The sequence below is a fragment of the Bos taurus genome, chromosome X (genome assembly GCF_002263795.3).
Source record: "Bos taurus isolate L1 Dominette 01449 registration number 42190680 breed Hereford chromosome X, ARS-UCD2.0, whole genome shotgun sequence".
Lineage (NCBI taxonomy): Eukaryota > Metazoa > Chordata > Mammalia > Artiodactyla > Bovidae > Bos > Bos taurus.
In genome coordinates, this window is record NC_037357.1 from 136,561,344 (window position 1) to 136,586,779 (window position 25,436).

The window sequence follows — 25,436 nt, forward strand, 5'->3', positions numbered from 1 at the left end:
ACTCTGTGCGGCCCCATAGGCAGCAGCCCACCAGGCTCCCCCGTCCCTGGGATTCTCCAGGCAAGAACACTGGAGTGGGTTGCCATTTCCTTCTCCAATGCAGTTGAGTCTACTGAAGGTTCTTATGTAAGATTAGTCTAAGCAAACTAGGTGTCCAGTGGCCAATGAATGGATAAAGAAGTGGTACATATACACAATGGAACTTGAGTCCATTTAAAGAGGTGGATGGAAAAGTGAAAGTCGCTCAGTTGAGTCTCTTTACAACCCCACGGACTCTACAGTCAATGGGATTCTCCAGGCCAGAATCCTGGAGTGGGTAGCCTTTCCCTTCTCCAGGGAATCTTCCCAACCCACGGATCGAACCCAGGTCTCCAGCATTGTGGGGGGATTCTTTACCAGCTGAGCCACAAGGGAAGCCCAGGGAAGCTCTAGGTGGATGACCCTAGAGCCTATTGTACAGAGCGAAGTAAGTCAGAATGACAAATATCATGTATTAACAAATATAAATGGAATCTAGAAACACGGTATTGACGATCCTACACACGGGGCAGCAGTGGAGACTCAGCCGTAAAGAACAGACTTTTGCACTCAGCGGAGGAGGGAGAGGATGGGGTGATTTGAGACAGTAGCCCTGACACATGTACATTACCACGTGTAAAATAGATGACACATGGGAGTTTGATGTTTGACTTGACACCCAAAGCCAGTGCTCTGCGACAACCTTGAAGGATGCCTTGGGGAAGGATGTGGAGAGGGGGAGTCAGGATGGAAGGGATACATGTATGCTTATGGCCGATTCGTGTAGATTTATGGCAGAATCCATCACAATACTCTAAAGTCATTATTTCATATCAGTTCAGTTGCTCAGTCATGTCTGACTCTTTGTGACCCCATGGACTGCAGCACGCCAGGCCTCCCTGTCCATCACCAACTCCCGGAGTTTACTCAAACTCATGTCCATCGAGTCAGTGATGCCAGCCAACCGTCTCATCCTCTGTCGTCCCCTTCTCCTCCTGCCCTCAATCTTTCCCAGCATCAGGGTCTTTTCAAATGAGTCAGTTCTTCGCATCAGGTGGCCAGAGTATCAGAGTTTTAGCCTCAGCATCAGTCCTTCCAATGAATATTCAGAACTGATGTCCTTTAGGATGGACTGGTTGGATCTCCTTGCTATTCAAGGGACTCTCAAGAGTCTTCTCCAACACCACAGTTCAAAAGCATCAATTCTTCAGCACTCAGCTTTCTTTATAGTCCAACTGTCACATCCATACATGACCACTGGACAAACCATAGCTTTGTCTAGACAGACCTTTGTTGGAAAAGTAATGTCTCTGCTTTTTAACATGCTGTCTAAGTAAAGTCATTATCTTTTAAGTTAAAATTATTAACTTAATAAAAATATTATAGTAAAATAGCAAAAAAGTAAATTATGTGGGTCTTTTACTCATTATTGACTGGGGGATTTTTGCAGAAAATGATACTCATGAGCAGTGATTTTTTGGGGGGGCGGTGGGGAGAGGGGGCTGGCCAAAAATTAAATCTGTTATTTCACCAGGAGTTTGGGGGTTATGACATTCAGCAGGTACAGATGACACATCTGTAAATTCTTCTAATCTTTGTGAAATGTTGCGTTTAATCCACTCTTCTGCAGAAGCAAGAGAGCTGTCTCACATACCGTGATTTTCATTTGCACTTCGCATGCCAATCACTGAGGTTTTCTTTTGTCTTTTCGTTGATATAATATTCACATCGTCCCTATCAGGCCTATATTCCGAAAGAAATGGCATCTTCTGAGACACAAGGATCCATGTCGTTGGGATAATCAGAGAAAGCTCCCACATAAGGTTCACTGAAAAATTCTTCTGCACTCAACATTTGACAATGTGTCAGTTTTATTTTTTATATAATCGAATTTATATTAGGGTTAAATTATATTATACATTTTATGTTTATAACATACATAGGTAGGAGGAGACACCTATCGGAGTGAAACATGAATGATAACAGCAATCATATTTTTTATAAGGAACTCTTCAACTTTAAGCTCTAACAACTTTACACAGTCATGTTAAGTGTATCAGCCTCTAAAAACATATTGGTAGGTCTCCAAGCAATAACATTTGGGTAACAAAAGAAGTATTAATACATGTCTGGTCAGTAATGTGTTGAGAAGGGATTTTAAATACATCTCAAGTTTTAAAGTGATTGACAGACTTTTCAAGAAAGCTGAATTCAAGAATTGATGCTTTTGAACTGTGGTGTTGGAGAAGACTCTTGAGAGTCCCCTGGACTGCAAGGTGATCCATCCAGTCCATCCTAAAGGAGATCAGTCCTGGGTGTGCATTGAAAGGACTGATGCTGAAGCTGAACCTCCAATACTTTGACCACCGGATTCGAAGAACTGAGACTCATTGGAAAAGACCCTGATGCTGGGAAAGAGTGAAGGTGGGAGAAGGGGACGACGGAGGATGAGATGGCTGGATGGCATCACCAACTCAACGGACATGAGTTTGAGTAAACTCCGGGAGTTGGTGATGGACTGGGAGGCCTGGCGTGCTGCAGTCCTTGGGGTCGCAAAGAGTCGGACAAGACTGAGCGACTGAACTGAGCTGAGACTTTTCACAAAAGGAGGGGTCTTCTGAAAGCCTCACCGTTACTTTTCAAACTCAGGGGCTTTACCCATTGCCCTTCAAAGCAACTTTGGTTTTCCAGAGGATGGCATTTGTGTGGTGGCTTTTTACTTTGTCTCCCTGTGACTTTGAAGAGGCCTTTGAACATTCTTTCCTGGTTTTTAGATGCAGTTGACTAATGACTGTGTCTTACACACACACTTAGCCAGGTGTTGTTCAAGAATTTGGCGCCCTTTGCCTACTGAGTCTCAGATATACGAGTGGTCCTCACTGGTGTTGGGACCTCTGGCCAGTGAGAGCGAACTTAAAGGACAGATGATAACTGGACAAGACGGGGAACAGACATGCCTAAACCCCACCGGTCCCTAGCACCCTGGTTGCACGGGCATGATAGTGTTCTGAAAGGTAACCTCATCTCCTCATCTTACAGCTGTTCCAATAGGCTCTGCCCAGTGCAGATAAAAGAATCCATTATCAGGATATTCTTTTTTCTCATTTTTATTGGAGAAGAGTTGCTTTAAGCTGTTGTGTTAGTTTCTGCTGTACAGGAAAGTGAATCAGATGTATGTATACATATATTCCTGCTTTTTTTTTTTTTTGCATTTCCTTCCCATTTAGGTCACCCCTGAGCACTGAGGAGAGTTCCCTGTGCTGTACAGGAGGTTCTCAGTAGTCATCTATATTTTATGCATTAGTAGTGTATCAAAAAAAAATACATTTTTAATGTATTTTTAATTCCCTAGAATGATGCCAGAGTGCCACTTCTGAAACATAGACAAATATTTTATATTTTATACAATATAAAATATTTTATATTTTATACAATATATTTTATATTTTATACATATAAAGACATAAATGTTTTATGTCTTTATATACACACACACACACACACACACACACATATATATATATATATATATATATATACGTAATCCTGAATTGTGGGTGGTAGTTGTTGGCAGAGAGTCATTTGAATGGAAATAAACTTCCTTTCCTTTTGGCCAACAATTATATTCTCCTTTTCCCCAGATTGCCCAAATGAGTGGCTTCAACATACAGGGGTAACTGAGGCTAGCTTGCTAATAGCTCCTGTTACTATTAATATTTATTAATATTCCTTTATTAACTTACATGGAGAGACTCAACACAGAGAGCAATTTTCCAGTTCTATATAGATGTATTTGACAGCTAACATTATGTTCCTTTTAGGTGTATAACAAGGAAGTTTGATATTTGTCTCTATTTCTACCTCAGTACAAAAAAAATAAAGAACATTTCAGGTGGCATATGTCTCACTGAGCTCCCCTCTTTAAAACAGTGTAAAAGCAGCCGAGTTCAAAGCTGAGTCTCAAGAGGAACACATCCACAGACCAAACAGCCAGCAAAGGAACATGTCGGCCCACACCGCGTTTTATAACGGGGCTCAACTTGACTTTTGACAACTCCAGAGTCTCAACTTGAATTCAGAGCGAACTCAAGTTGCTCTTGGAATTTCTATGCTTCTGACCAGGTTGAAAGACCTCATTTTAAGACCTTTCCTCAAAATGGAAAAGTCACGGAATGTTATGTGTATTAATATATGGTATATTCATTGCACATTATACATATTTTATTCGTCTTACACATATTGCATTCATATGTGTTGAAAAATACGTACAACATGCAGTGCATATAACATGTTATTCACACACAGGTTACAAGGCTTTATGGTCATACCTACATATTTCATTTAGCATTTGCCTCCACTGTTTTGTTAGCAAGTATGGTTTAATGTTTTTAATTGCTGGAGTCCATTTAAATGTAAATCATTCTGTTTGAGAGGAAAAAAAAAACCCACTTATGATTTAAATTTAACACTGAGGACCTCTCACTTCCTTCCTTCAGAAAGAACAATAGCAACTCATTGTCAACTTAAATTGCACATATAAATGACCTTTAGACTTGCTAAAGTGGTGATTTTTAAATATTTATCAGTGTATACCCATGGAATGGGATTCCCAGGTGGTGTAGTGGTGAAGAATCCACCTGCCTATGTAGGAGATTCAAGAGATGCAGGTTTGATCCGTGGTTCAGGAAGTTCCCCTGAAGGAGGAATTGGTAACCCACTCCAGTATTCTTGCCTGGAAAATCCCATGGACAGAGGAGCCTGGAGGGCTACAATCTGTGGGGCCTCAAAGAGTCAGCACTCACCACCAATGCAATAATTGTTGCTGTTTGTGATACAAAGAAATGACATTTTCATCCTTGGTTACAATTTTAAAAATAAGGGATATTCTTTAAAGGAGCGTGTTTCAACTCAGCTTTTCAGTATTCGGTGGTCATTCATGTCTGTTTGTATTGTAACCTGTTAAAATGATGACTTTTCACAAAGAGCAGGGAAATTATATTTGTCCGCTATTTATCAATGCCGTGTCATTTCCAGTTACAAAGGCATGCCGAAGCCCCAAGTTGAAATGTGGAGAATGAAATAGCACAAGATTCAAATATAAATCATTCGGGAAGGAAATTTGTCTTCAGAAAGATTAAATCTTCTGAAATCCCTCTTTGGTGTGGATTTCTAAGATTTCTTAATATATTCTTCACAGTCCCCAAATTATTCAGGCTTTGAGCCAAATGCCAAGATGTTATTTACTTTTGCTTGGGTTGTAATAAAATTTCAGAGTCTTAGTGAAAAGATGATTTTCATTAGTAAAATTGTTTTTGGGGCATTCAGAATTAGTGTTTTGGAGAAGGCAATGGGAACCCACTCCAGTACTCTTGCCTGGAAAATCCCATGGACGGAGGAGCCTGGTGAGCTGCAGTCTATGGGGTCGTGAAGAGTCAGACACAACTGAGCAACTTCACTTTCACTTTTCACTTTCATGCATTGGAGAAGGAAATGGCAACCCACTCCAGTGTTCTTGCCTGGAGAATCCCAGGGACGGGGGAGCCTGGTGGGCTGCCGTCTATGGGGTCGCACAGAGTCGGACACGACTGAAGGGACTTAGCAGCAGCAGTAGCAGCAGCAGCAGAATTAGTGTTTAGATATTTTTTCTTTTTCATATTTCCTGTTGCTTTTCTAGCCACTGGAAATCTTCCTTCTCTTTTCTCTCCCCACACTGCAACAAAGAAACAGGCCGCTCCTTTTAGTCCCTTACAATTTTGTTAGCTTTTTTTTTTTTTTTTAATGTTCTGCATCCTTTAGAAGCCAGTGGCCGAGGTAGGTGAGAAATTTGCCTTTGATTAAAAATACAATTAAAAAAATATCTGAGAGCTTCTGTTATAAGAGAATGAAGAGCTGGGGACAACAGAGGATGAGATGGTTGGATGGCATCACCGACTCAATGGACATGAGTTTGAGCAAGCTCATGGAGATGGTGAAGGATGGGGAAGCCTGGCGTGCTGACGTCCTTGTGGTCAAAAAGAGTCGGACGTGACTTAGTCACTGAACAACAGCAAGAACAGTGTATTGGATCCTGGATTTGTCCTTGATTTCTTTCACAGGGTTTTGGCTCATCCTGGATTGAATCAGTAACCCGAATGCTGGCATGACTTGGTGGCAACCTCTACATGCAACCACTAGATTTACTATTTTAAAAGCCAGGACTGACAAAGAGCTTGTAGGATATGAGGTCCTTCTACTTGGTTCTGAAATGGTTTGTAGTGTTATTTTTTTTAACCCCAAAATGAAGTTTTTTTTAAATGAACTTTTTTTTTCCCCTAAGCATTTTTTTCACATCTAAACCTGGCCAGTGTTCCTTTCCTCAGAGCCGTCACCCTGCAGGTGAAAACCTTCTTATATAACTATGATCGTGATCCACAAATCAGCAGTTTGCTGTAAGAAATTTGAGCCTCTTTTATCATAAGTATAGCCCGGCCCTTTATGGAGAGCATTTTTAAATGATTCCATTTCTTTTAAAAAAATTGATTTACTGTTCGTATTGATGTGTGGTTGATTACCAATCTCCTGTTGGTTTCAGGTCTACAGCAGTGATTGAGTTTTGTACACACTTATGTGTGTGTGTATGTGTATATATGTGTGTATATATATATGTGTGTGTGTGTGTGTGTATATGTGTGTGTGTATATATATGTGTGTATATATATATATGAAAGTGAAGTTGCTCGGTCGTGTCCGACTCTTTGCGACCCCACGGACTGTAGCCTGTCAGGCTCCTCCATCCATGGGATTTCCCAGGCAAGAGTGCTGGAGTGGATTGCCATTTCCTTCTCCAGGGGACCTTCCCGACCTATGTATGTGTGTATATAATCTTTTCCATGTTCTTTTCCATTGTGATTAATTATAAGATATCCAAATAGAGTCCCCATGCTACACAGCTGTTGCTGTTGTTCAGTCGCTCAGTCGTGTCTGACTCTCTGTGTCCCATGGACCGCAGCACGCCAGGCCTTCCTGTCCATCACCAACTCCCGGAGCTTGCTCAAACTCACGTCCGTCGAGTCGGTGATGCCATCTAACCATCTCATCCTCTGTCGCCCGCTTCTCCTCCTGCTATACAGTAGGTCCTTGTTGGTTCCCCATTTTTTTGTCTAGTAGTGTATATAACCGTCAACCCCAAACTCCTAATTCAGCTCTCCCCCACTTTGCCCTTTGGTCTCCCGTAAGTTTGTTTTCTGTGTCTGAGAGTGTGTTTAGTAGATGGGTTGATTGCTGTCACAGTCTAGAGTTCATAAGTAGGTGATTATTGAGTGTTACTTGTCTTTGATTTCACTCAGTGGGATCATCTCTAGGTCCGTTCATGTTGCCGCCAATGGTAAATTGTGCCATTTTTATATTTTTTGATGTGGACCATATTTAAAGTCTTTACTGGATTTGTTACAATATAGCTTCTGTTTTGGAGAAGGCAATGGCACCCCACTCCATGGATGGAGGACCCTGGTGGGCTGCGGTCCATGGGGTCGCTAAGAGTCAGACACGACTGAGCATCTTCACTTTCACTTTTCACTTTCACACACGGGAGAAGGAAATGGCAACCCACTCCAGTGTTCTTGCCTGGAGAATCCCAGGGACGGGGGAGCCTGGTGGGCTGCCGTCTATGGGGTCGCACAGAGTTGGACACAACTGAAGCGACTTAGCAGCAGCAGCAGCAGCAGCAGCTTCTGTTTTATGGCTTGGGTTTTGTTTTTTTGTTTTTAATTTTTATTTTTTATTTGGTTGGGAGGCAGGTGGGATCTTAACTCCCAGACCTGAGATGCAACCCATGCTCCCTGCATTGGACGGGGAAATCTTAGACATTGGACGAGCAGGGAAGTCCCAATTATGTTAAGTGAACTCCCCCGTGCATTTCCCCTGGTTCCCCTGTGTGTTAAGTGAACCCCCCCATGCATTTCCCCTGGTTCCCCTGTGTGTTAAGTGAACCCCCCCATGCATTTCCCCTGGTTCCCCTGGTTCCCCTGTGTTAACTATATGCTCTGTTTTCTTTTCTTTCCGTTCGATATGGTTTATACAGTTCGGACATGACTGAGTGACTTCACTTTCACTTTTCGCTTTCATGCGTTGGAGAAGGAAATGGCAACCCACTCCAGTGTTCTTGCCTGGAGAATCCCATGGACGTGGGAGCCTGGTAGGCTGCTGTCTATGGGGTCGCACAGAGTCGGACACGACTGAAGTGACTTAGCAGCAGCATACAATGGTAGCTCAGTTGGTAACAAATTTGACTGTAGTCTTGGAGATCCAGGTTCAGTTCCTGGGTCAGGAAGAAGAATTTCCTTCTTCCCCTGGAGAAGGAAATGGTAACCCACTCCAGTATTTTAGCCTGGAGAATCCCATGGGGTTGTAAGACTCAGACAAGATTTAGTGACTATTTCAACATATTTCAGCAGCAGTAAATACAGTTCACAGTGTAACATTTGAATGGGAAAAGGCTCCTACTGGTTTCTCTTTGCAACCGAAATCCTGCTGGGGTTAAGAAGCCAGATTTAGAACACTTTATGGCTCATAAATGGTAAAGGGATTCATGTGGAAGTTATTTCATAGGTAAGATCCTGGCTTGCTGTGGCAGGCAATTTCCCACCATCAAACCTCCTCTGAGATGCCCTTAAATAGAATGTGATTGCACACGTGGTATTCAGTAAATGCCCAGGGCCTGGCCAGTAGTGAAGGTTAGCTCTTCAGACACAATCCGTGTGTCCCATCCATCAAATCAACTTGTGTAATACCTGAGAAGGGGCGTGAAGAACAGATACTTGGAGTTACCAAAGCTATTCCCAAGTGGAATTGACTTTTGGTCTGAGAATTGTCCATCTGACCTAAGGAGAAGAAAAGAGCAGAAGGAATACATTTTACTGACCTCATTGTTTACTGGCCATAATCAGACAGATGTTACTGATAACTGATCTGGGTCCTGAAACTGTTTAATCAATAGAAATGGATAAGATACCAGACAAGGCGTTCAGACGACTCTTAGTTGGGGCTTATGTTGGCTTATGGGTGCTCCACCTCGTCCAACTCTTTGCGACCACCGGCCAGGCTCCTCTGTCCGTAGGATTCTCCAAGGAAGAATATACTGGAGTAGATTGCCATTTCCTCCTCCAGCCGATCATCCTCCCCCAGGGATGAAAACTGCATCTCTTGAATGTTTCAGCAGGAGGCACAAGAATCAGTTCTCTGGGAGCTGGGGTGAGCTGGTCCCTTCTGTGGGTTTCGACTGGGAGCAGGTCCAGTGGGTTGTGTTTGAGGGGTGTCTTAAGTGGTTTTCCCATCTCCTTGGTGGTGTGTGTGCAGAAATCATGCACAGGACTGTGCTTTTTCTCCCAGCTTTTCAGAAGTTGCCGTTGTGGTTTTGGTCTTTCTGTTCCTTGTTCATAATTTGCCCCAGCTGTGTATGTGGGCCCTCGTTATCAATCCCTCATAGTTTCTTTGTATCGGTTGCTCCAGGAGACGTTTATCCAGGTTCAAGCATTGCCTCCAAAGAGTCCCAGATCCCAGCCTGTCTCATTGTTAGAGATGTTTGGTTATGTACATAAGAATGAAAAAAAAAATACTCTTATTACCATGATTTACTAAAAGTTACACAGTAATTAAAAGATAGAATTTCTGAAATATATGTCTGTTTTTTTTTAATAAAGAAATATTCCAAGGCATTGCTAAAAGGTTAAATCAGGGGGCTTCCCTCATAGCTCAGTTGGTAAAGAGTCCGCCTGCAATGCAGGAGACCCCAGTTCGATTCCTGGGTTGGGAAGATCTGTGGGAGAAGGGACAGGCTACCCACTCCAGTATTTTGGGGCTTCCCTGATAGCTCAGCTGGTGAAAATCTGCCTGCAATAAGGGAGAGCTGGGTTTGATTCTTGGGTTGGGACAATCCCCTGGAGAAGGGAAAGGCTACCCACTCCAATATAGACTTCTCTGGTGGCTCAGACAATAAAGCGTCCGCCTACAATGTGGGAGACCTGGGTTCAGTCCCTGGGTTGGGAAAATCTTCTTTAGAAGGAAATGGCAACACACTCCAGTATTCTTGCCTGGAAAATCCCATGGATGGAGGAGCCTGGTAGGCTACAGTCCGTGGGATCACAAAGAGTCAGACGTGACTGAGCGACTTCACTTTTTTCTTCCTTTAAAACAGAAACGAAACAAAAAGCCAAAAACCTTCCATTAACTGATAATTATTACAGCATTCTTGATATGAAAGCTTATTAAGATTTCTTAAATACTCTAAGTATATTTCTAATCAATACATTCCAACATTAAAGTGTATATTGTACAACAGCCCAATTAAACTAATCTTGAGGAAGATTCTTGCTGGCTTTTATGCTGAAATTATTTAGGACAAATAGTTTTTTTGTTTTCTTTTTATTTTTGATGTTTCCTACCTCCTTGAAAATTATGCTACATAGTGAAATCTAGAGAAGAAAGTGTACTGTTTTGGAAACTTTGTCATCACAGAATAGTAAAAGGAACAGTTATAATGATGGCTCCATCTCTTTCATCCAATCCTGACATAAAGATGTTTGCTTGTGACGTCCCATTCAATCTGTAAGCCCGAGTTAAAGAAAAGATGCTACTTGGATCTCTTTATCAACTCTTGCAGGGTCGAGTGATTCCCGTTAACCACATGGCCGGCGATCTTCGGATATATGGTTGTCATTGTTACTGAACGCACGTTTATTTGCCCAAGTCACAGTGAGGCTCAACAGACCGCATCTTTGGAGTTCGGATCAGAGAAAGGTTTATTGCAAGGCCATGCAAGGAGATGGGTGGCTGGTGCCCTCAAAGACTTGCATGCTGAACTCCCCGAAAGGTCTCAGAAAGGCACTTCTTTTTAAAGGCAAGGGGCTGGGTGGGTGTAGATGGTTGTTGCCAACTTCTCGGTGCAGGAATCCTTGGTTCTTGCAGCTGTCCACGTAGGTCAAGCGTCCTTTTTTCTGTAAACCTCAGACAGGACAAATGTTCTTCTCTGTTCTGCAACTTTATATCTCCATATGAATGGAAAGTTACATCTTTAAAGGTCAGGCATGAGAGAAGGCTATCAGGTATATTTCAGGCTGTAGGCAACATTCTTTGACAAAAGACGCATGACTCAGCCCAAGACACAGAGCACAGACACTAAAGGAAAAGGAACAGATCTAAATATAGAGTCAGATTTGTTCTTCCCTATTAGAGACTCCTGCTTCTGAGCCCCGTGGATAACCAGTGACATTTCTTTGCTTGAGCACTTGATATCAATCCAGAGCTTCTTTAGGTAAAATGTTAGAAACCATCAAGGCTTTTTTATATCCCTTTTCTACTTCGTCAGGCCATTGGCCTGAGAACCACAGAGGTGGTGGAGGTTGTATGAAGAGAAGCACTGCGGTGTGTATGATTCTCAACAGTACGATAGCACGCTCTATAGCGGTGATGGTGAAGCTCTGGGCTATGGAGCCCACACTGATTAAATTAAGTGCCCAAATACTGAAAGGAAGCTTGACCTCAGTTAGAGAGGGACTTCCCGGGTGGTCGAGTCGTAAAGAATCTGCACGCCAGTGTAAGGTCACAGGTTTGATCCCTGGTCCAGGAACATCCTGCTTGCCATGGAGCAACTAAGTCTGTGCATCACGGCTAACGAAGACCCTGTGCCTAGAGCCCGTGTTTCACAACCAAAGAAGCTAGCACAATGAGAAGCCATGCACTGCAATGGGAGAGTAGCCACTGCTTGCCACAGCTAGAGAAAAGCTCACATGTACCAACAAAGACCCAGGGGAGCCCCCCTGCCCCCGCCATGTCCAGTTCAGTTCAGTCGCTCAGTTGTGTCCGACTCTCTGTGACCCCATGAACCGCAGCACGCCAGGCCTCCCTGTCCATCACCAACTCCCGGAGTCCACCCAAACCCATGTCCATCAAGTCAGCGATGCCATCCAGCCATCTCATCCTTTGTCGTCCCCTTCTCCTGCCCCCAATCCCTCCCAGCATCAGGGTCTTTTCCAATGAGTCAACTCTTTGCACGAGGTGGCCAAAGTATTGGAGTTTCAGCTTTAGCATCAGTCCTTCCAGTGAACACCCAGGGCTGATCTCCTTTAGGATGGACTGCTTGGATCTCCTTGCAGTCCAAGGGATTCTCAAGAGTCTTCTCCAACACCACAGTTCAAAAGCATCCATTCTTCCGGTGCTCAGCTTTCTTTATAGTCCAATACTTTGGCCACCGGATGTGAAGAGCTGACTCATTTGAAAAGACCCTAATGCTGGGAAAGATTGAGGGCAGGAGGAGAAGGGGACAACAGAGGATGAGATGGTTGGATCTCATCACTGACTGAATGGACGTGTATTTGGGTGGACTCTGGGGGTTGGTGATGGGCAAGGAGGCCTGGCGTGCTGCAGTTCATGGGGTCGCAGAGAGCCGGACACAACTGAGCGACTGAACTGAACTGAACTGAACAGTTCATGAAAACCCTTTGCCTCTGCAGGCAGATTAGCGGTTTCCTATCTCAGGCACGTATTTTATCTGACTTAGTTGATCGCTCTGGCTTCAGTGGGAACATCCAGCCAGGGCCCAGGTGTGAGGTTCTTTCCTGGGGAACCGGGATTTCTGAATCCTATGAAAGCAAGTCGGAGAAGGCAATGCACCCCACTCCAGTACTGTTGCCTAGAGAATCTCAGGGATGGTGGAGCCTAGTAGGCTGCCATCTATGGGGTCGCACAGAGTCGGACACGACTGAAGTGACTTAACAGCAGCAGCAGCATGAAAGCAATTGCCAAAGTCTCTCAGCAAAGACTGTCCACAGGAGTCTCGACTGTGAACCTTCAGTCACCACCAGCCTCAGTGCATCGTTTTTATTTGTTGCTGAAATGGGACATCTTAAACGGTCGGTGTGTTCTCTAGTGGAATGCAGTCTTCATCAGACTCTCTAGAGTTTCAGGAAGCTGGAGAAATAAACAGGAATCGCGTTGCTCACATACAGGGGGGCACTTGTGTGGCTGATTAGCAGACGATGTCCTGTCTTCTAAGGGTGAGAAAATGTTTAGGATGAGAGAGGTCCATGTACAGCCCAATCTCTCCCCATATTTGGGGTGGGGCTCCTCAACACCAGCCTCTGTGAGTTCTAGTTGAATTGTTACAGTTTGTATATCTGGTAAAAATTGTTACATTTTGTGTATCTGGTAAAGACTCTTCCACACTGCAGAATCTTTTTTTTTTTTTTAATCCTCTGATTTGGCTGATTGTGGTCAGGTCTTTGTCAGTCAGTGGTAGCTGATTAACTGCTAAATGACCTTTATGCCTGAATTCCGCAGGGCAATCTATGAGCCCTAGTTCTTCTCTCCTTCCAATGGCAACTATAGCTTGTAAGGCCATATGGACCTGAAGAGACTGAAATTCACCAAGAGCTGGCAACAAGATTGCAACATGCAGAGAGTATTCTAGCTAAAAACTCAAGGAGAACATTTATTCACCTACCTTGCTTCTCAGGTTTAAAGTAAATGATGAAAGACCAAAGGAAAATATGAGCAAAAGAGATCCTGGTGAAATCTATCGGCAGTCATAAGCCCTGAATTTGTACACTTTCAACCTGATTTTTCTAATGTATGGGATTCTAGGTTTTGAGATCCGAAAGAGATACAAGCAGACTTTTATGTATCTAGAAATGCAAGTTATGTTTTCTTGCTTCTGATGAGTGAGCATCTTATTTTGGGGGGCAACTTTTTATTTTGTGTTGAGATCCAACCAGTGCATTCTAAAGGAGATCAGCCCTGGGTGTTCTTTGGAAGGAATGATGCGAAAGCTGAAACTCCAGTACTTTGGCCACCTCATGCGAAGAGTTGACTCATTGGAAAAGACTCTGATGCTGGGAGGGATTGGGGGCAGGAGGAGAAGGGGATGACAGAGGATAAGATGGCTGGATGGCATCACAGACTCGATGGATGTGAGTTTGAGTGAACTCCAGGAGATGGTGATGGACAGGGAGGCCTGGTGTGCTGCGATTCATGGGGTCACAAAGAGTCGGACACGACTGAGCGACTGAAGTGAACTAAACTGAAAGACAGTTAACAATGATGTGAGAGTTGCAAGTGAATGGGGAAAGGACTCAGTCAAACATATACATGTATCCATTCTCCCCCAAACTTCCCCTTCCATCCAGGCTGCCACATGACATTGAGCAGAGTTTCCTGAGCTGGACAGCAGGTCCTTTTTGGTTATCTGTGTTAAATATAGCCGTGTGTACACGTCCATCCTAAACTCCCTATCGCTTTCTCCGGTCCATCCCCGCTGGTAACCATAAGTTCATTCTCAAAGTCTGTGACTTTCTTTCTGTTCTGTATATAAATCATTTGTATCATTTCTTTTTAGATTCCAAATATAAGAGATGTCGTACAATATTTCTCCTCTCTCTGACGTACTTCACTCGGTATGACTCTCTAGATCCACCCATAAAGCTCATTTTCGAGAAGGTTTCAAGAGAGGCGATAATGTCCTATTGATGTATTTTTTATTCCTTTAAGATTGAAGTGTATTCGGTTTACAATGTCATATTAGTTTCCAGTTTACAATACAGTGACTCAACAATTTTATGCATTTATACTCTATTTAAAGTCACCACAGCAGAAATGAAATAAAGTCACCACAAAATAATGGCAGTGTTTCCCTCAACCCTGCAATATGTATGGAAGGTCATGCGTCTCACACAGAGTAGGTTCTCCCTCTTCATTCCCGACTCTCCAGACCACCTCTTGTCTTATCCCTCCCGCTGGTAAGCATGAGTCTGTCCTGTATTCCTGAGTGGGCTTCTCTTGTGTATGTTTGTATTATTTTTTAGATCCCACATGTTAGTTATAACATGATAGCATTTCTCTTTCTCTCTCAGACTTACTTCACCAAACATAGTATGCTCTCCTGGAGAGGGGAAAGGCTACCGACTCGAGCATTCTTGCCTGGAGAATCCCCATGGACAGAGGAGCCTGGTGGGATACGGTCCGTGGGGTCGAAAAGAGTCGGACAAGACTGAGCTACTAAGCAATGCAACATTCTCTAGGTCCGTCCATGTAGCTGCACACGGGATTGCTTCATTCTTTTTATAGCTGAGTAATATTCCCTCATCTTTATCCATTTCTGTGTCAGTAGAGACTTAATTTCTTTCCATGTTCTTCTGGCTACTGTAAATAGTACTGCTGTGAACACAAGGATGCATGTGTCTTTTTGAATGACTCTTTTTTTTGTTTGTTTTTAGAATTTGTACCCAGGAGTGGAATTCCTGGTTCATAAGGTAGTTTAAGAAGGTCAGGTTAGGAAAGAAGCTGATGGACTGTTTTAACGTTTTCCGATACAGAACTTTACTGGTAGGTTTCTTCAGGTTGGTAATTAATCCTGTGCCCTTTAAACCATTGCTGGGAGTGTTTACACAGGAGCATTGAAGCTGCAGGCAGAGCTGGCGGGCAGATAGCAGGAGTGGTCAACGAGTAGAAAGGAAAAGATATATTTTGTGTCCTCTTGCAGAAGCAAACACTCCTGGTTAACCAGGAGAGATCATTGGGAGAAGTCAGAGACGGGTCAGCTCCCTGCTGGTGCCTGTTTGAATGTCTGTTTGCTTTTGAAGCTCAGGGCAAGAAAGAGCTGCCGAGGAGCCTTCCCCGTGATGAGGAAGCGTGCTCATGGACAGAAGGCACAGGGATCCTAAAATTGGTTTAGCACCAGGTAGGCAAATTGTGCAGATTTTTTTGACAGAATCTATTTCACCTGGACATATGTGGTGGTGGTTAATTGATAAGTCTTGCCCAACTGTTTGTAACCCCATGGACTGTCGCCCACCAGGCTCCTCTGTCCATGGGATTCTATAGGGAAGAATACTGGAGTGGGTTGCCATTTCCTTCTCCAGAGAACCTTCCTGACCCAGGGATGGAACCCATGTCTCCTGCATTGCAGGTAGATTCTTGGAGTGCTGAGCCACCCCAGTACTTCATTGAAATGGAACTATGGCAGTTTTAAAGGGTGCCATTTTCGCTCTTGGAAGACAAAATCCAATATGCTTCCTTCATATGCCTGTATGGTTGGGAAAGTCTGAAGCTCATATTTCAACATAGTCTGCAAGCATTTTAAACATATGATTGATACAAAATCATTTTCCTGGGCTGCTGACACATGATACAAAACATGATATAAACATGATTTAAGACTACGTTCGTATCTTGGGGTCGTGCCAGCCAAGAGGTCTTTCCAAGTGATGCTCACATTGAGAAATGTGTCTGAATGACAGTGTTCTCAAAGTTGCTCTGGGTGGTGTGACAGAATGCACAAGCAACTTTCGTATCATCATCAGAAGAGGTGTAAAAACCTTCAGGGTGCAGCATTCAGCAAAGGAAGATTAAGGTTGCCGAAAAATGCATCTTCCGTGCTGTATGTCTTTACCAGTGGCCAAATGAGCACTGCAATACGACCTCAGGAGCTGTGTGAAGCTGAACAGTTGACTGAACCCCTCTGGTCTTCATTTTCTCTTCTGTAAGATGCAGACAGTCAGAGAACTCCTCCGATTCTTTGTGCATGAATCAGAAGGTGCTCGTAAGAACACCTGCTACATGCAAAGACTGAACAGATGTTTTGTTCTTGTTCAGTCGCTAAGAAGTGTCTGACTTCTGGTACCAGTTGGACTGCGGCACACCAGGCCTCCCTGTCCTTCACTGTCTCTTGGGTTTGAATTAAACTCGTGTCCATCCGGTCGGTGATGCCAACCAACCATCTTACCCTCTGTCTCCCCTTTCTCCTCATTGTCCTGGGTAGTCTCCTCCTACCCGGCATCAGGGTCTTTTCCAGTGTATTCAATTTCACATTCTTTTCCATTATACGTTATTACAAAATACTGAGAAGAGTTTCCTGTACTCTACAGTAGGTCCTTGCTGGTGATCTGATTTATACATCTACATCGTACTATGAAACGAAGTCACTCAGTCGTGTACGACTCTTTGCGACCCCATGGACTCTAGCCCACCAGCCTCCTCCATCCATGGGATTTTCCAAGCAAGAGTACTAGAGTGGGTTGCCATTTCCTTCTCCAGGGGATCTTCCCAACCCAGGGATCAAACCCGGGTCTCCTTCATTGTAGGCAGAAGCTTTGCCGTCTGAGCCACCAGGGAAGTCCTATATATTGTAATATGTGTATATTAATCTCAAACTCCTGTAATTTATTCCTTTCTGTTTATCTTCCTCTCATCTCTCTCAATTTCATAGCTTTCAAGCAGTATGTGTGAAAAAGGACTATTAGTTAGATAGCCATATATTCACAGGTGATATCTCTGGGTGAGAGTAAAGATTGTACTTCTATCCTCCTTGCAAATTCTCTGTAAGTAGAAAGATAACAATATTAAAAAAAAAAAGTCTACATCTTCCCTTTGAGTATTCATTGGAAGGACTGCTGCTAAAGCTGGAATTCCAATCCTTTGGCCATCTGATGCAAAGAACCGACTCATTAGAAAAGACCCTGATGCTGGGAAAGACTGAAAGCGGGAAGAGAAGGGGATGACAGAGGATGATATGGTTGAATGGCATCACCGACTCAATGGGCATGACTTTGAGCAAACTCTGGGAGTTGGTGATGGACAGGGAGGCCTGTTGTGCTGTGGTTCATGGGGTCGCAGAGAGTCAGACACGACCGCGGGACTGAATGAAACTGAACCGAACCTCCTTCTTGAACCTCCCTCCCACTTCGCACGGTGTCCCACCCCTCGAGGCTGTCACAGAACCTTGGCCGAGCCCCCTGATTCACATAGCAGATTCCCCCCGGCTGTCTGTTTTACCTCTGGTCGTCCACGTGTTTCCACGCTACTCTCTCCGTTCACCCCAGCCTCTCCTTTCCCCAATGAAGACAGGCGGCCTTATTGATGTCTCCAAGGGCAGGTCCACATGATTCTGTTCCTCAGACAGGTCACATGAACCTGTGACCTTCTCTCCTGAGCTGGGACCCAACGTCATCCTCTCTGGAACCCCTTCCTGCGGCCACAGGCTCCATAAAAACAGCTCCTTCACCCTCTGTCATGTTCCAGGACCTCAGTGAGTTGGGCGGAGAGAAAAGGGGCTGAAACCAAACTCAGGAGCAAAGGAGGAGAGCCCAGAGGCCAGGACAAAATGCAGGTTGCAATCGCAGGTGTCAAAACCAGACTCTTATATTCAGGGAGCTCCCCTGAATGTCTGCTTCAAGCCTTGATCTTTGGGAACCCCTTCAGACATCAGAGTCACTTTATTGATTTCAGTCCTTTCTGTATATCCATGGAGGCACTGGCTTACATCACTTGATTGACTCCCTTTGGAGGCAGTCCTTTTGGAAGTATCTCTGAGGGGTTCTCTGGTGGTGCGGTGGTTAGGACTCTGCACTCCTGATGCAGGGGTCATGGGTTCAGTTCCTGGTCGGTGAAGTAAGAACCTGTATGTAGAACCATCTAGCCAAAAAAGACTCTGAAAAGAAGTATCTCTGGAATTGCTATCATGGCAGAGCTATTCTTCAACCATAACAGGATACATGTAGGTCTGTGTCCATGTGATATGTTCCAGGCTCATGAAAAGCTGAAGCACAAGACACAGGGTTCCTTCCCAGAAATGCAGCCGCATGGACGATGCTGCCTGATGGGTTTGTGTGTATAGCTGGTTCCATCAACCTTCTCTGTAATGATGAGCTAGGTGCCAAGATGTCAGAAAATAAGCAGAGACGTTCGCCTTGGTGTGGGTATAGGGCTCATCAGCGGGGCTCTTACTGTCGAAAGAACACCAGGTTTCAGAACTAAACTCACTTCTCTTGCACCTCCAGCACTGACAGGCAGATTCTTCACCAACAGTGCCACCTGGGAAGCCCCTATATCCTGAACAAATCATAAACGAAAGAGATGCTGCACCCTAATGTCTTTTTCAGCATTTTGTATAGTAGCTAGGACATGGAAGCAACCTAGATGTCCACTGAGAGATGAATGGATACGGAATTTGGGGCGCGTGTATACAACGGAAGAGTACTCAGTTATGAAAGAGAACACCTTTGAGTCAGTCCTAAGGAAGTGGATGAACCAAGAGCCTATCATACAGAGGGAAGGGAGTCAGAAAGAGAAAGACGATTATGGTATATTGACACATATATATGGAATCTAGAAAGATGGTGCTGATGAACCTATTTGCAGGGCAGTAATGGAGATTCCTTGCAGAAGGAAATGGCAACCCACTCCAGTATTCTTGCCCGGAAAATCCCATGGACCGAGGAACCTGGTAGGCTATAGTCCATGGGGTCGCAAAGAGTCGGACACAATTGAGCAACTTCACTTTATAATAGAGGTTCAGACATAGAGAAGAGACTTGTAGACACCGTGTGGGAACGAGAGGGTGGGACAAATTGAGAGAGCTGCATGGAAACCTATCCGGTATCGTACGTGAAATAGATGGCCATTGTGAATTTGCTGTGCGATGCAGAAGAGCTCAAAGCCGGTGCTCTGTGACAATCTAGAGCGGTGGGATGGGGTGGGAGATTAGAGGGAAGGGACGTGTGTGCACCTTTGGCTGATTCATGGTGATGTGTAACAGAAGCCCTTACAATATTGTGAAGCAATTATTCTCCAATTATAGTAAAATTTAGGGCCTTCCCTTCTGGTCCGGTGATAAAGAATACACCGTGCAATGCCTGGCACGTGGGTTCCGTCTCTGATGGGCAGACTTCATATCCTACATGCCGTCGAAGCCCGTGCACCACAGCTTCAGTCCACGGCCAAGACCCAACACAGCCAAATAAATAAATCAATTGAAAAAAAAAAAAAAGAAATTTAATAAAAGAAGAACACAGCGTTTCATTTCCATTTTAGCCAAACCCAGTATCTTAGCCCTGCCTGATGCTAAGTGCTGTTCAATCAATCACTTGTAAATGACCTTTTTTTTTTTCTTTTAATCCCACAGGCATTATTTTATTTTCCTTTTGAAAGAGAAGCTCCACTGTAAACATATCACTGGGCACACAGTATTAGATACCTAAGATTTTTATTTTACTTAAATCTCATCTGGAAAGGGTACATGCGTGGGCGTGGAGAAGTGCATAGGAGAGAGAAGTGAGAACATTTAATTGCACCTGCCTTTCAAGAATACTTTCCATTAATCATATATCACCTGATTCTCTGACTGTCTGACCTTTCCCCACCCCATTCTCACTTTATTATCAGATGGAATTGAAACAGTCGATATAGGTCAATTTCTTTTTAAAAGCAGTTTCATCAGAAATTCAACCTGCCAGTAATATTAGCCTTGAGTTCCACGATTGAGAACAGAAGCATGTTGTAATTTGTTTTTTAAGTATCTTTTCATATTTGGGTAGAGTCTTTCTTTTCTTTTTCTTTTATTTGCTTCCTCAATCATAGGACAAGTAATTACACCTAACTTTTCGGGAATTGAGGTCAGGGATAACGGAGCAGAGTACAAAGCAGTTCCTTGATGACCTGTCAAATGTAGCTTGTCTGAGGTCGAGTTGCTTTGGTGTTCCCAGAGCTTCTCAGAAATCTGCCATCAGGGCTGCTGATATTTGTCTCTGCCTTCTTGTCTTCAGCATCAGTTCATTTGCTACCTGGCTACACAGCCAGCCTCTTTTCGATGTTGCTCAGTCACTAAGTCGTGTTCGACTCATTGTGACCCAACGGACTGCAGCACGCCAGGCCTCCCTGTCCATCACCATCTCCTGGGGTTTGCTCAAACTCAGGTCCATTGCATCAGTAATGCTATCCAACCATCTCATCCTCTGTCATCCCCTTCTCCTCCTGCCTTCAATCTTTCCCAGCATCAGGGTCTTTTCCAGTGAGTCAGCTCTTTGCATCAGGTGGCCAAAGGATTGGAGTTTCAGCTTCAGCATCAGTCCTTCCAATGAATATTCAGGGTTGATTTCCTTTAGGATGGACTGGTTGGATCTCCTTGCAGTCCAATGGACTCTCAAAACTCTTCTCCAACACCACAGTTCAAAAGCATCACTTCTTCGGCACTCAGCTTTCTTTATGGTCAAACTCTCACATCCATATGTGACTGCTGGAAAAACCGTAGCTTTGAATGTACGGACCTTTTTTGGCCAAGGTTATTGCTCTGAGGGAAAGCTCAGTCCGTCCTTTAGTTCATAAACTTTGACCAAGTATTGCAGTTGGTCAACATATTACCACAGTGAGATCAGACATCTGCAGCTTCTCATGACAGAACTCCGTTTCCGCTTTGCAAAACTCATCAGTCCTTGGGCTACACTGTTATTTGTTTTGGGGAGGAGAAGGGGACAACAGAGGATGAGATGGCTGGATGGCATCACTGACTCGATGGACATGAGTTTGAGTGAACTCTGGGAGTTGGTGATGGACAGGGAGGCCTGGCGTGCTGTGATTCATGGTGTCGCAAAGAGTCGCACACGACTGAGCGACTGAACTGAACTGATACGTGAAAAATGAATCAAACATAATCAACATGCTTTGACTGAAACTCAATCAAAGGAGTGCTTCCTAAATGCTTTGATTGAAATTCAAAGTCTTTGATTCGCAAAATGCTTTGATTGAAACTCAATCAAAGGGGGTGCTTCCCAAACCTTCCTCCTTTCTGATTTCTCCCTAATTCATCTTTTTATTGCTGCAGACCTCTCTTCTCTTATTATTGTCAGACTGCCTTCTGCACACGGAATCAATTTATCACACAAGATTCGTCAAGCAAAGGAAGGACCTGGTACCTTCACGGGATGTTCTTTTCCTGTTGAGTAGGATTCACGCACTTCATCAAGCCTTTTACTTCGCTTCCTTAAGTGATGTGGAGGACGCCTTGTAAAAAGGCAGCTAACTTGAGAGGAATTATTTTAAAATATGCACCTGTTCATTGGATGAGCCAGTGACAAAGGGATAATAGCAAGAAGGATTATTATTATTTTTTGTTTGTTTTTTTTTGCTTTGCTGGATCTTAGTCACTGTGCAGGCTTTTCTCTAGTTGCCAAGAGTTGGGGCTAGTCTCCTGTTGCGGCTTGTGGACTTTTCCTTGTGGTGGCTTCTTCTGTTGTCGAACTCGGGTTCTAGGCACGTGAGGTTCAGTAGTCGCAGCACCCAGGCTATGTACTTACACATGGTCTTAGTTGCCGGGAGATATGTGGCACCCTCCCAGATCAGGTATTAAATTTGTGCCCTCCCCCCTGCAATGGCAGATGGATGCTTAACCACGGGACTACCATAGAAGTCCCTCGAGGAGGATCTTTAAAGGACCTAGAAAATATGAAAATATTGGATGGGAATAACGTCAGGACATGCCATGGTTGGTGTGGTGATGATGGTCACCTCTCTTCTCGTGAACTCCTACATCTATTCTCTTGAACTGACATCGTTTCTAGAAGTGGTCTTCTTTCGAGATGGCCACAGAACACTTCTTTGTAGGAGGTCAGTCACCACCCCAGGGTCATAATTTTCATGTTGCAAAAACCTGGGTCATGATTTTCACGTTGCAAAAAACAGGGGTGCTTACAAGTGGCTTACAAGTCCTGTTGGGGCCACAGCATTCTACGGGACATGGCCAGGATGTCAGAGGCTCTTCTCCCTGAGCTGAGAGCATCATGGTCCCTGTGAATCTGCCAAATGCTCAGAGAAGGGACCCAGGACATAAGGACATCATCCTTATTTGACTGGGTCTCAGAGGTAGATCTGGTGGTGAGGTTCTCCATGGGCAAAGACAGAATGTATCCACCAATGTGGTTTTGGTTGAGGGATGTATAAGATAACCTTTACCTCCACTATGTTTAAAAGACAGTTAAAAACAGAGTATCATACACAACTGACCCCATGGGTTGTCTTATTTCAGCCCTGAGAGCTTGCTAAGCATCTGGGGTAAAATATTGCAATAGTAGATCATTAGCTTTCCAACCTTCCATGAGTATATTCCCTGAATTGGATTCCAGTAAGGGGCAGATCGATGCTATTCACTGTAGCATCAGTGGGAAGCAAGTTTATCCTTTGTACAGGTTACATTTCCATCCACTCTGTGTTCTTCTTCCTCCTCTTTGAAATATTTGGCAAGAGCCATCCTGGCCACTCACAGATGGTAATTATCCAGGTCGGTCAATAGCAGCGTCTCCTGCAGTGTAGAGCTTGTACATTCAGGAAGAAAAGAGCATCAGGCTGGCCCATTTTCTCATCAAGAGGAGACAAGAAATAAAGAGGAAAAAGCAAACTCTGACATGGCCAGTGGAGTTAAAAATCTAATGCCGCTGCTTTCTGGGAGTTTGACCAAAGCCAAACCTGACTTAGAAGGCATTTCTGGTTTCCAAGATCTGGTGGTGGGTCCTGCCCACCACCTTTGTTTCGCTTGGGTCACAACTCTTCTCTTGAACTCCTACACCTATTCTCTTGCACTGATGTGGTTTCTGCAAGGGGTCTCCTTCCGAGCTGACCGCAGAACCGTTCTTTGTAGGAGGTCAGTCACCACCCCAGTTCACAGGGTCTTCTCTCCACAAACTCTGGCTCCTTCAATCCTCCATAGTCTTTTCTCTGCCTGATGAGACCCGACTGAGACTGATGGTCTAGGTAAGGATGCAGACCCAGCCTGCAGTCTGCAGGAAGGCACGACGTCTTTGGACCATCTCGTTGATTAAGAACCTTGGGGCTTACCTGGTAACTCAGATGGTAAAGAATTCACCTGCAATGCGGGAGACCCCGGGTTCGATCCCTGGGTCGGGAAGATCCCCTGGAGAAGGAAGTGGCAACCCACTCCAGTATTCTTCTGGAGCATTCCACGGACAGAGGAGCCTGGTGGCCTACAATCCGTGGGGTCACCAAGAGTGAGAACATGGCTGAAGTGACTTAGCATACAGGCACACAAGCTGCTACTCAGGGTCAGGTTTGAGAATTCAGTAGCCAAGAGCACAGGTTCTAAAGACATGGTCTCTGGAGACTAACTGCAGCTTGGATTCCTGTCTGTGATGTTGGGCAAGTTGCTCTTTCTGTGCCTTGAAAATGTGTATTAGTTTCTTCATGCTTCCTAAGGTCCAGCATTCCTAGATCAATAGATGCTGGGTGCGAGTGCAGTTGGTAGGAATTTCCTTGGTGGCTCAGATGGTAAAGAATCTGCCTGCAGTGTGGTAGACCTGGGTTTAACCCCAGGGTTGGGAAGATTCCCCTGGAGAAGGGAATGGCTATCCACTCCAGTATTCTGGCCTGGAGAATCCCATGAACAGAGGAGCCTGGTGGGCTACAGTCCATGGGGTCGCAAAGAGTTGGACACGACTGAACGACTTTCACTTTTCCAGTTTGAGCTGACCAAGAGTGAGCACTTGGGAAGTGTGGTTCTGGCAAGAGCTGTCTGTTTCCATCTCTGGGACACGGAGGAAGCAGGAGAAGGCTTGTATGAGGATCCCTCCCACACAAACCTCCCTCTGTCCAGAGGCAGTCCATCTGCTATCAGATAATCTGACACGTCGAGATTTTTTTGCTTGTCTGTTTACCTTGTCCCATTCGTTAAATACAATCAGATTTTCGGTGAATGTCACATAAAGCAGTGAGAAGCCTGTCTTCTCACTGGACGTCCAATTAGTAGCATCTTCCTCTGCAAATTCAGTTAGAACTCATTCACATTCTCAGGCCACCTGGAGATATTACTCTGTCTTGTCAGGATTTCTCATCAACAGCTGGCTTTGTGCACGGGTTTCCTGCCATGAGAAGGAATGGCTATGTTCTCCGTGGCTTCCTCTGACTCTTGTCTTACCAGGAAGAGATCTCATTTCCTGGCCGGTTTCTGCTGCTAAGTCACTTTGGTTGTGTCCGACTCTGTGCGACCCCATAGACGGCAGCTCACCAGGCTCCTCCGTCCCTGGTATTCTCCAGGCAAGAACACTGGAGTGGGTTGCCATTTCCTTCTCCAACGCATGCATGCATGCTAAGTTGCTTCAGTCGTGTCTGACTATAAGACCCTATGGACAGCAGCCCACCAGGCTCCTCTGGCCACAGGATTCTCTAGGCAAGAATAGAGGAGTGGATTGCCATTTGCTTCTCCAAGCGAGTTTCTAGACCTCACCTTGTTCATAGAGAACTCTGCTAGCCCCCTGAAACTCCCACTATATCTGTCAGCTTCTGGCACCATGGTTTTACAGGGAAGAGCGGTTATGAGTCCCAAGTTAGATCTGCTGCTTTTACTTTAATCTTTGCTTCCCGTGGCTTTTGTTCACTGCGAGATTGTTGCCTGTACATAATGGTCTGCCCCAGAGAAACCCTGCCCTTCTGCTTGAATGTTACACCAGAGTGCTTTTGTTCAGGACCCGGTCCCCCCGTGGGTGGCTCCAGGAAGGAGTCAGTTAGCACATCCCCTCCCCGAGGCTGGCCGTTCCAGGAAAAATTGCCAGGTTAATGGCCTTTTTACTTTACCCCCTTGCCTCCCCCCGTTCTCTGTTCTATAAAGGGAAAAC

The 25,436-nt window shown here is 44.6% G+C and overlaps 1 protein-coding gene across 2 annotated transcripts in view; it reads left to right on the top strand.

Annotated features, from left to right (window-relative positions):
- Nucleotides 1-25,436, top strand: part of LOC100300059 (neuroligin 4 X-linked) — a 391,198-nt gene that overhangs the window by 255,429 nt on the left and 110,333 nt on the right. The window lies entirely within an intron of this gene.